The sequence below is a fragment of the Saccostrea cucullata genome, unplaced genomic scaffold (genome assembly GCF_032062105.1).
Source record: "Saccostrea cucullata isolate Sc308-1 unplaced genomic scaffold, CSIRO_AGI_Scuc_v1 ctg6008, whole genome shotgun sequence".
Classification (NCBI taxonomy): domain Eukaryota; kingdom Metazoa; phylum Mollusca; class Bivalvia; order Ostreida; family Ostreidae; genus Saccostrea; species Saccostrea cuccullata.
This window is the reverse complement of record NW_026937670.1, coordinates 69,860-80,722: the sequence shown is the minus strand read 5'-3', so window position 1 is coordinate 80,722 and position 10,863 is coordinate 69,860. Positions and strand designations below refer to the sequence as shown.

The following is a 10,863-nucleotide window of genomic DNA, read 5'->3' as shown; positions in this document are numbered from 1 at the left end:
GATTCTGCTTTTTGTAGATATAAACAATGATTATGAAAAAAAATGTTTTTCTTTTTGAAAGATTATGTTTACCTGCACCCAATTTGGAATTCACATCCCATACATTTTGGCCATGCCTTTTCCCAGCAGGGACAAGTGTAACATTTAGACACTGTGCACATGTGAAGTAAACTACCTGTATCAAGAGTATATCTACATGTTAGTTTTATACAAATACTATACAACTTCATTATTAGCAATATATATTTTATCAGTTTAAAATATTACTTATTTTGATTACTTACAAGCATGTGTGGTGTTGAAAACAATATGATACAACTTATAATATATATTTATACAATGTTATCATAGACTTATTAGTGTTTTCTTGTATTTTAATAATACCTAGTCTATATCGGGTATCTCCTATGCAAGAGGACAACTGTAAAGGTTCTCTGCAAGAATGGCACCCTTTACCCAGCTCTTGGATTAAAAAATTAATGTCTATGATGTGCCGCCCTTGCAAGGGAAAGACATTTCCACCTAAATGGTGTATATAAATATATTTAATATGAAGGCATGTTATTTAAACTTGTTTACATAACAGTTTACCAATGCAGAGAGAAAAAGACAAAGAGATCCAGGTTTCAGATTCATATATTTATTCAATGCTTACCATTTCTCTCAGGTTCTTCTTCGTCACTCTCTGATGAACTGCATGTATAGTCATCTGTGTCCTCCTCCTCCTCCTCATACTCAGGAACATCTGTGTCTGGGCCTTCTAAAGTATTGACATTGTATAAATTTTTCATTTGAAAGAAAAATGAAGTTACTGTATTTTATTAAATAAATGTACACATTTTATTTGAAATGCTTTTATATAAATTTATCATTCCTTGGAATATAAACACTTACATGAATCAACAATAGATATATAAGAATGATCATGAAAAACATGGTCCTCTGTAGAGTAGAGTCCTCTGGTTCCTTTCCTCTTGAAAATCTTCCTTTGTTTTTGCAACCTATCAATTTTTAACAGGTGAAATCAAGTTACATTAAAATAAACAAATCAGATTTCATCCTTCAACCGCAATTTAAATAAACTTCTTATAGTAATGAAATATTAGCTAAAACAAATCTCCAATTTATTTGTTTATCAAATTGTATGATACCTTTATCTAACACACGGTAAACAAGCTCTAGTGTGAATATTAAAATATTTTCAGGCTATACTTCTGAATTCAAAGTTTTAATTAAGCAAAACATACTCACCGTACTCATCAAAGGTGTATGTATGGTCGTGAGCCGTCGATGACATTTTCCAATCAAGTAAAACATACTCACCGTACTCATCAAACGTGTATGTATGGTCGTGAGCCGTCGATGACATTTTCCAATCAAGTTTCAAAGCAAGAAAGCCGGTTTCGTTAGAAAATCACGCTCTTCGCGCCAAAGCAGCTGATAATCAATGTCCGTAAAATGCTTTAGTAAAGGGCAAAGAACATAGTCTTTTCAAAACGTTTTTGAAACCCGACCCGACCCTAAATTCTCAAGTTGGGTCGGTAGGTAGGTAAACAATTTTATTTTCAGACAGCAGCTATCAAAATACATTCTAAAATTTAATGCAAAATTACCTAGTTTATAAATAAGAAAAGTACAAAAGAAAGCGATTTGTGAACAAAATGCTAAGTATCGTACATATGCCGTTTAAAAGCAAAATTCATGATTAATTAATTCACAACTGTTATTTAGTTGAACTTGTGAAATATCTCACGCTATTACATTTATATAAATTGAATAAAATAGACAAGATTCTCAAATACGCGAAGACCAGACATAAGAGTATATTTTTTCAAACCTTCCATCAGCCTTCAGAGCTTATAGACGATCAATGTACTTTTTTGAGGGTCATGAGATTTAGTGTTTCTGGAGAATTTTGCTTTGGAGTTAAGAAGTAAGTGGCTAATTCTAAATCGCAGGTACAAATCCCAATGAGTAACGTTGAAAACGGTCCTTCATAGGGGACCATAAAAACATGTCCAGTGTCGCAGAAGATGCTGGCTCAAAAAAGATCCCCTACTGCTTAATGCCAAAAAAGTGCTGAGGACGTCTAAATTTGGAGCAATGGGGGAAATGTTTAAATGTCGTCCTAACGAATCTCGGAGGGATGAAAAGCAAAGAAACAACCAATCTTCAAGGGCCTAATTAAAGAAAAATATACTTGACGTCTCAGGAAGCTGAATCTTGATTTAAAAACTATTTGGACAGAGTATGTTAACAATATTTAATTGAATCAAACCGAATCTACAAATGATAAACATGCTGTATATACAATGTCATATTCACGAAGTTTAACCACTAAATAAAGGCATGAAGAAAGGACATACGAATTATATTTATCAGGATGAATATGCAGACATATTTACAACAACTCCTATGGATCCATAATGGCTTATAGTAAACATGGGAACATACATGAACTGGTTATTAGATCAAAACTCAAATTAAATAAAATGCAGTGAAATTGAATGATGTGTTCACTAGGTGGGCCCCTCGTCTACTCATGAGGCGGTCCTTACCATGTATTACGTACCTTAAATTCAAAGACAGGTTTGTGTGTTTGTTGTGTAACATACCTTTCGAAAATTTATTCACTCACATGGATATACAAAGACACCGCCAAAACACTCTTAATTAGTCATGGTAAATTTTATTGACGAATTGTTTCAAGAGTGAAGAATTCCAATTAGATAAAAGCATTGAGACGTCGCCATTGTTTTTATGAAGAGCTAATGCCCTGTAATCACATCTAGACGTCATTTTGTTTCCAACAAATGCTTGAAAATCACAGTAGAACAATGTCGGCCGTTCTGATAAAAACTGATTTTGATGAAATTGTATTTTATAAAACTTGGTTATTTCGCGACATTGGACTTGGACGACAACAGAAACAAACATGATCAGATAAACCCTGTAAAAGGTTAAGGATGTCTAAAAAATAGTCAATAAAACAAGTCAATAATTGTTTTGGCGTGCTTGTCATGGCCATTTAATAGAATATTAGATATAATACAATGTATGCGCCGATGATGATTATATGGCAGCATAGGTAACTGAATATGGATAATCATAAGCAAGAGAAATACCATCTTGATCCAAGGAGCCTGGAAAAAACAGTACCCCCCGGAGACAGCATTCTTTGCAAAATTATGCTTAACAAAGTTAAAAACACCACACACAACTGGAAGTTTGAAAGGTCTGCCAAGCACATCAATAAGGTGGATCCTATTCAGCATTTGATCCATGCCATGACGCTGAAACGAGAAATTAAACGAAAACGAGAAAAACACCAAAAGAAAATTTACATTGCAATAAAACATGAAATATATGCTTAAGGGGAATATAAATCGACTTAGGGGGAGGGAGGGTGGGTTTAAAAATTTTGTGCGTCTGCTTCACTCAAATTACGGAATAGAAAGGAATATTCTAGAAGACATGCGCATTCAACAAATATTTTTGAGCACCGAACCCGATGAATTATGAACGTAATGATTAGGAGTTATCGATCTTAGCATATGTAAAAAACTAAGCTACGCGAAATAACCAGGTTTATCCATATTTGATAAACTCCATTATTTCGCGACCTGGACTTGGACGACAACAGAAACAAACATGATCAGATAAACCCTGTAAAAGGTTAAGGATGTCTAAAAATAGTCAATAAAACAAGTCAATAATTGTTTTGGCGTGCTTGTCATGGCCATTTAATAAAATATTAGATATAATACAATGTATGCGCCGATGATGATTATATGGCAGCATAGGTAACTGAATATGGATAATCATAAGCAAGAGAAATACCATCTTGATCCAAGGAGCCTGGAAAAAACAGTACCCCCCGGAGACAGCATTCTTTGCAAAATTATGCCAAATGGGTCAAGGGACCAAGTCACATGACCCATCCGCCACAAACTAACATTGGGGCGGCAATTTTGCAGCCCAAAGTAACAATAAAAGCACAAATTGTGCACACAAAATTAGGTACCAACTGCACCGAAATTATGCCAAATCGGCTAAAGTCACATAAGGCACAAATTGTGCACAAAAAATAAGGTACAAATTGCACCAAAATTATGCCAAATCGGCTCAAGTCATTTAAAGCACAAATTGTGCACACAAAATAAGGTACAAATTGCACCAAAATACAATTGGCTCATGACAAGCATCAAGGAAATGTTGACGAAACAAAATTACAACCAATGAAATGATCCAAAGCATTTTCGACTTTTGTCGAAAAGACCTATTGTTTTCGTCTTGTTTATTATTATTAAAGACTTTTGTCGAAAAGACTATTGTTTTCGTATTATTATTATTATTATTATTATTATTATTATACTGAACACTTCTATCGTTCAGCATTTAGGGAGTACCTTTAAGAATAGGTATATTACTGTGAAACCACTAAATAGCAAATTAAAATCTCTCGTGCGTGAAACAAGAACAACTTCCGGAATAGTCACTTCCGGTTTCTACTAAAGGAAAACTGAAAATTCTAAAGAAGCCAAAAACATTTTTAATTTTAGTGTCTAGACTCCCAAATTTGAGATATGAATTCTAGAGACATAATCCAATAAAAAAGTGCGCGTACGTAATTTTTGAACACAAATACTTTTCGAGATATAAGACTTCAAACATTGAAGAAGGGGGGATGAAATTTTTGAAAGTCACAATTACGCTACAAAAATTTTTTTGAGCATAGAAATATGTTAGAATTCAATAGTAGAACATATATTGTAAGTTTCATATCAATCAGAACAGAACTTCCGGTTTTATGGGTCTTGAAAGTTTTATTTTAAATTGAAATTAATCGTGGAACATTATCTCTTAAAGTATTCAATATTTTCTTGTAATATTTTGTATGCAGAATGACTCTGATACTGTTGTGACATCATCAAATTATTAAATTGAAATTTTTGAAAATAGGGGATTTTTAGGGGCCAACATTGCAAACAGACCTTTGCCTATAACTTTTTTATTTCTCAATGAATTTTCAAATAGTTTTCAGATTTGACTTAAGCATACAAAGGACAGTCTAAAAAATATGGTCCGTGGGGTCACTTTTTGACCCCTTATAGGAGTTTTAGAGACCTGAAATATTGCATTTTTAAGTCTTTTAGAAAATATTTGTGAAGAGTTATCTCCCTTTGCCCACCTGTTTGGAACCTTATATGCTGTCTATGTTTCAATTTTGGTATGCATATGAAAAGTACTTCCGGTTTTATGAGTGCCTTAAAATTGCCTATGGAGATTTCTATGTTAAGTTTGAAATCACGCTAAATTAATCATGGAACATTATCTCTTAAAGTATTCAACATTTTCTTGTAATATTTTGTATGCAGAATGACTCTGATACTGTTGTGACTTCATCAAATTATTAAATTGAAATTTTTGAAAATAGGGGATTTTTAGGGGCCAAACTTGAAAACAGACCTTTGCCTGTAACTTTTTTATTTTTCAATAAATTTTCAAATAGTTTTCAGATTTGACTTAAGCATACAAAGGACAGTCTAAAAAATATGGTCCGTGGGGTCACTTTTTGACCCCTTAAAGGAGTTTTAGAGACCTGAAATTTTGTATTTTTAAGTATTTTCAAAAATAATTGTGCAAGAGTTTTCTCCCTTTGGCAACTGTTTGAAGTTTTAATATGCTCTCTATGTTTCAATTTTGGTATGGATATACAGTGTACTTCCGGTTTTATAAGTACCTTAAAATTGCCTATGGAGATTTCTATGTTAAATTTGAAATCATACGATGTCCATTATTTTCAAAGGGAAGCAAGCAAGTCTCATAATATTTCACATGAAAAACTACTTTAGCATTGCCTTTCGGTGCTTAGGTCATGAAAATAAAATTTCTTAAAATAAAAGGGATTTTAGGGGTCAGTACAGAAATAAGCTTTTTGTTTATTACTTTTTTATTTGTCCATAAATCTTCAAACTGATTTCGGATTTGATTTCAGCATAAAAATTACAATTCAAAAACTATGGTCCGTGGGGTCACTTTTTGACCCCTAAAGGACTAAAAGAGACCTGAATTTATGTATTTTTAAGTAATTTTAAAAATAAAGATGCAAGAGTTATGTCCCTTTGTCAACCTCTTTGCAGTCTGATATGCTCTCTATGTTTCAATTTTTATATGCATATAAAGAGTACTTCCGGTTTTATGAGGCCCTTAAAATTCTCAATGGAGATTTCTATGTTAAATATGAAATCATGAATGTCCCATTATATCAAAAGGGAAGCAAGCAATTCTCGTGAAATTTCAACATGAATAATGACTCTATCATTGTCTCCAGTTGGTAAGGTCATGGAAAGAAAAATCCCTTAAATAGAAGGGACTGTAGGGGTCAATTCAGAAAACAGCCTTTTCTCCATATTTTTTTTTTATTTTTCAAGCAATCTTTAAACTTATTTTGGTTTTGCATTAAGCATAAAGAGTGAAGTTTAAAAATTATTACCGTGGGGTCACTTTTTGACCCCTTATATGGAGTTTTAGTGGATTGAAAAAAAAATACATTTTCATATGTTTTAAATATTGATGAAAGAGTTATGTCTCTTTGAGTAGAAAATGATGTACAAAAGAATCGTTATGTTTTTAGTTCAGTATTGATCTCAAAAGAACTTTTGTAAAATTGAGCTTATGAGTTTTATATCGTGTAAGTTTTTAAAGCTCTTGATTTTTAGGCGTCGAAAAGTCCTCCGTTTTTGTTGAACGACAAAAATAAGGTCTAGTTTCACATTTTTTCGACTTTTAAAATGTGTTAAAAGACCTAAACCTCGTTTTCGTTTTGTTTATTATTATTAGGGCTTTTCGACTTTTGTCGAAAAGACCTATTGTTTTCGTCTTGTTTATTATTAGGGCTTTTCGACTTTTGTCGAAAAGACCTATTGTTTTCGTCTTGTTTTTATTATTATTATTATTATTATTATACTTAGCAATTCTTTTGCTCAGATTTTCAGGAGTACCTTTAAAAGTAGGTATTTTATTTTATAACTATTAAATAGCTTATATAAAAATGTCCTGTCTGTAATGTTTTGTACTTCCGGTCTTGTCACTTCCGGTTTCTACAAAGGGAAAACTGAAATTTCTAAAGAAGCCAAAAACAATTTTAATTTCAGTGTCTAGACTCCCAAATTTAAGATATGAATTCTAGAGACCTAATCCTATAAAAAAGTGCGCGTATGTGATTTTTGACCACAAATACTTTTCGAGATATAAGACTTCAAACATTGAAGAAGGGGGGATGAAATTTTTGAAAGTCAAAATAACGTTACAAAAATTATTTTGAGGATATAAATATGTTTAAACTAATTAGTAGGACATATCCTGTAAGTTTCATATCAATCAGACCTGAACTTCCGGTTTTATGGGTCTTTTAATTTTTATGTTAAAATGAAATCAGTTATGTAACAGTATCTCTAAAAGTAATTATGATTTTCTTGTAATATTTTGTATACAGAATGACTCTGATACTGTTCCGACTTCATAACATTGTGAAATGAAAATTTGGGATAATAAGGGATTTCTAGGGGCCAACATGGAAAACAGACCTTTGCCTGTAACTTTTTTATTTCTCAATGAATTTTCAAACAGTTTTCGGATTTGAGTTTAGCATAAAGAGTAAAATCTAAAAAATATGGTCCGTGGGGTCACTTTTTGACCCCTTATAGGAGTTTTAGAGACCTGAAATATTGTATTTTTAAGTCTTTCGAAAAAGAATATTGTTAGAGTTATCTCTCTTTGTCAACCTGTTTGGAGTCTAATATGCTCTCTACGTTTCAATTTTGATATGCATATGAAGAGTACTTCCGGTTTTATGAGACCCTTAAAATTGCTTATGGAGATTTCTATGTTAAATTTGAAATCAGGATTGTTCCATTATCTCAAAAGGTAGGCCATCAATTGTCGTGATATTTCATATGAATATTGACCCTAGCATTTTTTCAAGGTGGTAAGGTCATGAAAATAAAAATTCCTATAATAAAAAGGATTTCAGGGGTCAGTACAGAAAACAGATTTTTCTGCGTAACATTTTTATTTCTCAACCAATCTTCAGACTAATTTTGGTTTTACATCAAGCATAAAGAGTACAGTTTAAAAATTATGAGCCGTGGGGTTTCTTTTTGACCCCTTCTAGGAGTTTTAGTGGATTGAAAAACAGTACATTTTCGTATGTGTTTAATAACCACGAAAGAGTTATGTCTCTTTGAGTAGACTCTAATGTACAAAGAGAATTGTTGTGTTTCCAATTAAATTTTGATCCCAAAAAACTTTTGCAATATTGTATTATATGATTTTTTATTGTAAAATATTGATTTTTCTTTTAAGATTCTTTGTTTTAAGCGGTCGAAAAGCCCTCCGTTTTTGTTGAACGACAAAAAGATCTAGTTATTATTATTATTATACTTAGCAATTCTTTTGCTCAGATTTTCAGGAGTACCTTTAAAAGTAGGTATTTTATTTTATAACTATTAAATAGCTTATATAAAAATGTCCTGTCTGTAATGTTTTATTCTTCCGGTCTTGTCACTTCCGGTTTCTACAAAGGGAAAACTGAAATTTCTAAAGAAGCCAAAAACATTTTTAATTTCAGTGTCTAGACTCCCAAATTTAAGATATGAATTCTAGAGACCTAATCCTATAAAAAAGTGCGCGTATGTGATTTTTGACCACAAATACTTTTCGAGATATAAGACTTCAAACATTGAAGAAGGGGGGATGAAATTTTTGAAAGTCAAAATAACGTTACAAAAATTATTTTGAGGATAAAAATATGTTTAAACTAATTAGTAGAACATATCCTGTAAGTTTCATATCAATCAGACCTGAACTTCCGGTTTTATGGGTCTTTTAATTTTTATGTTAAAATGAAATCAGTTATGTAACAGTATCTCTAAAAGTAATTATGATTTTCTTGTAATATTTTGTATACAGATTGACTCTGATACTATTTTGACTTCATTAGACGATGAAACAAAAATTTGGGAAAATAAGGGATTTCTAGGGGCCAACATTGAAAACAGACCTTTGCCTGTAACTTTTTTATTTCTCAATAAATTTTCAAACAGTTTTCGGATTTGAGTTTTTTATTTGCATAAAAAGAGGACAATCTAAAAAATATGGTCCGTGGGGTCACTTTTTGACCCCTTATAGGAGTTTTAGAGACCTGAAATATTGTATTTTTAAGTCTTTTCAAAAATGATGATGTAAGAGTTATCTCTCTTTGTTGACCTGTTTGGAGTCTAATATGCTCTCTACGTTTTAATTTTGGTATGCACATAAAGAGTACTTCCGGTTTTATGAGTGCCTTAAAATTGCCTATGGAGATTTCTATGTTAAATTCGAAATCATGATTGTTCCATTATCTCAAAAGGTAGGCAAGCAATTCTCTTGAAATTTCATATGAATATTGACTCCAGCATTGTCTCCAGGTGGTAAGGTCATGAAAATAAAAATCCCTAAAATAGAAAGGATTTTAGGGGTCAGTACAGAAAACGGCTTTTTCTCTGTAACATTTTTAATTCTCAACCAATCTTCAAACTAATTTTGGTATTACAACAAGCATAACGATTACAGTTTAAAAATTTAGGGCCGTGGGGTCACTTTTTGACCCCTTATAGGAGTTTTAGTGGATTGAAAAACAGTACATTTTCGTATGTTTTTAAAAACCACGAAAGAGTTATGTCTCTTTGTGTAGACACTGATGTACAAATAGAATTGTTATGTTTCCAATTAAATATTGATCTCAAAAGAACTTTTGCAATATTGTATTATATGATTTTTTTATTGTAAAATATTGATTTTTCTTTTAAGATTCTTTATTTTAAGGGGTCGAAAAGCCCTCCGTTTTTGTTGAACGACAAAAAGATCTAGTTATTATTATTATACTTAGCAATTCTTCTGCTCAGATTTTCAGGAGTACCTTTAAAAATAGGTATTTTATTTTAATACTATTAAATAGCTTATGTCAAAATCTCTTGTCATTAAAGTTTTAGATCGCAGGTCATGTCACTTCCGGTTTCTACGAAAGGAAAACTGAAATTTCTAAAGAAGCCAAAAACATTTTTAATTTCAGTGTCTAGACTCCCAAATTTAAGATATGAATTCTAGAGACCTAATCCTATAAAAAAGTGCGCGTATGTGGTTTTTGTCCACAAATACTTTTCGAGATATAAGACTTCAAACATTGAAGAAGGGGGGAGGAAATTTTTGAAAGTCACAAGAACGTTAGAAAAATTATTTTGAGTATTGATATATGTAAAAACTAATTAGTAGAACATATATTGTAAGTTTCATATCAATCAGAGCAGAACTTCTGGTTTTATATGGAAGTTTCTATGTTAAAATGAAAACAGTCATGGCACATTATCTCTTAAAGTAATCAATATTTTCTTGTAATATTTTGTATACAACATTATCTCTTAAAGTATTCAACATTTTCTTGTAATATTTTGTAAAATGAAAAAACTTTTGTGACTTCATCAAATTATTAGAAAAAAAATAGAATGACTCTGATACTATTCTGACTTCATTAGACGATGAAACAAAAATTTGGGAAAATAAGGGATTTCTAGGGGCCAACATTGAAAACAGACCTTTGCCTGTAACTTTTTTATTTCTCAATGAATTTTCAAACAGTTTTCAGATTTGAGTTTAGCATAAAGAGAACAATTTAAAAATTATGGTCCGTGGGGTCACTTTTTGACCCCTTATAGGAGTTTTAGAGACCTGAAATATTGTTTATCTAAGTCTTTTTAAAAATGAGGACGTAAGAGTTAATCTCTCTTTGTCAACCTGTTTGGAGTCTAATATGCTCTCTTTGTT

General features: G+C 31.6%; 1 long non-coding RNA gene across 1 annotated transcript; it reads right to left on the bottom strand.

The window, feature by feature from the left end:
* Positions 1-242: 242 nt before the first annotated feature.
* On the bottom strand, positions 243-949 carry LOC134248628 (uncharacterized). Its single transcript, XR_009988085.1, has 3 exons — positions 895-949; positions 656-757; positions 243-522 (listed from the first exon to the last, which is right to left on the bottom strand). It is a non-coding gene; the product is annotated as an uncharacterized LOC134248628 (long non-coding RNA).
* Between the last annotated feature and the right edge of the window lie 9,914 nt (positions 950-10,863).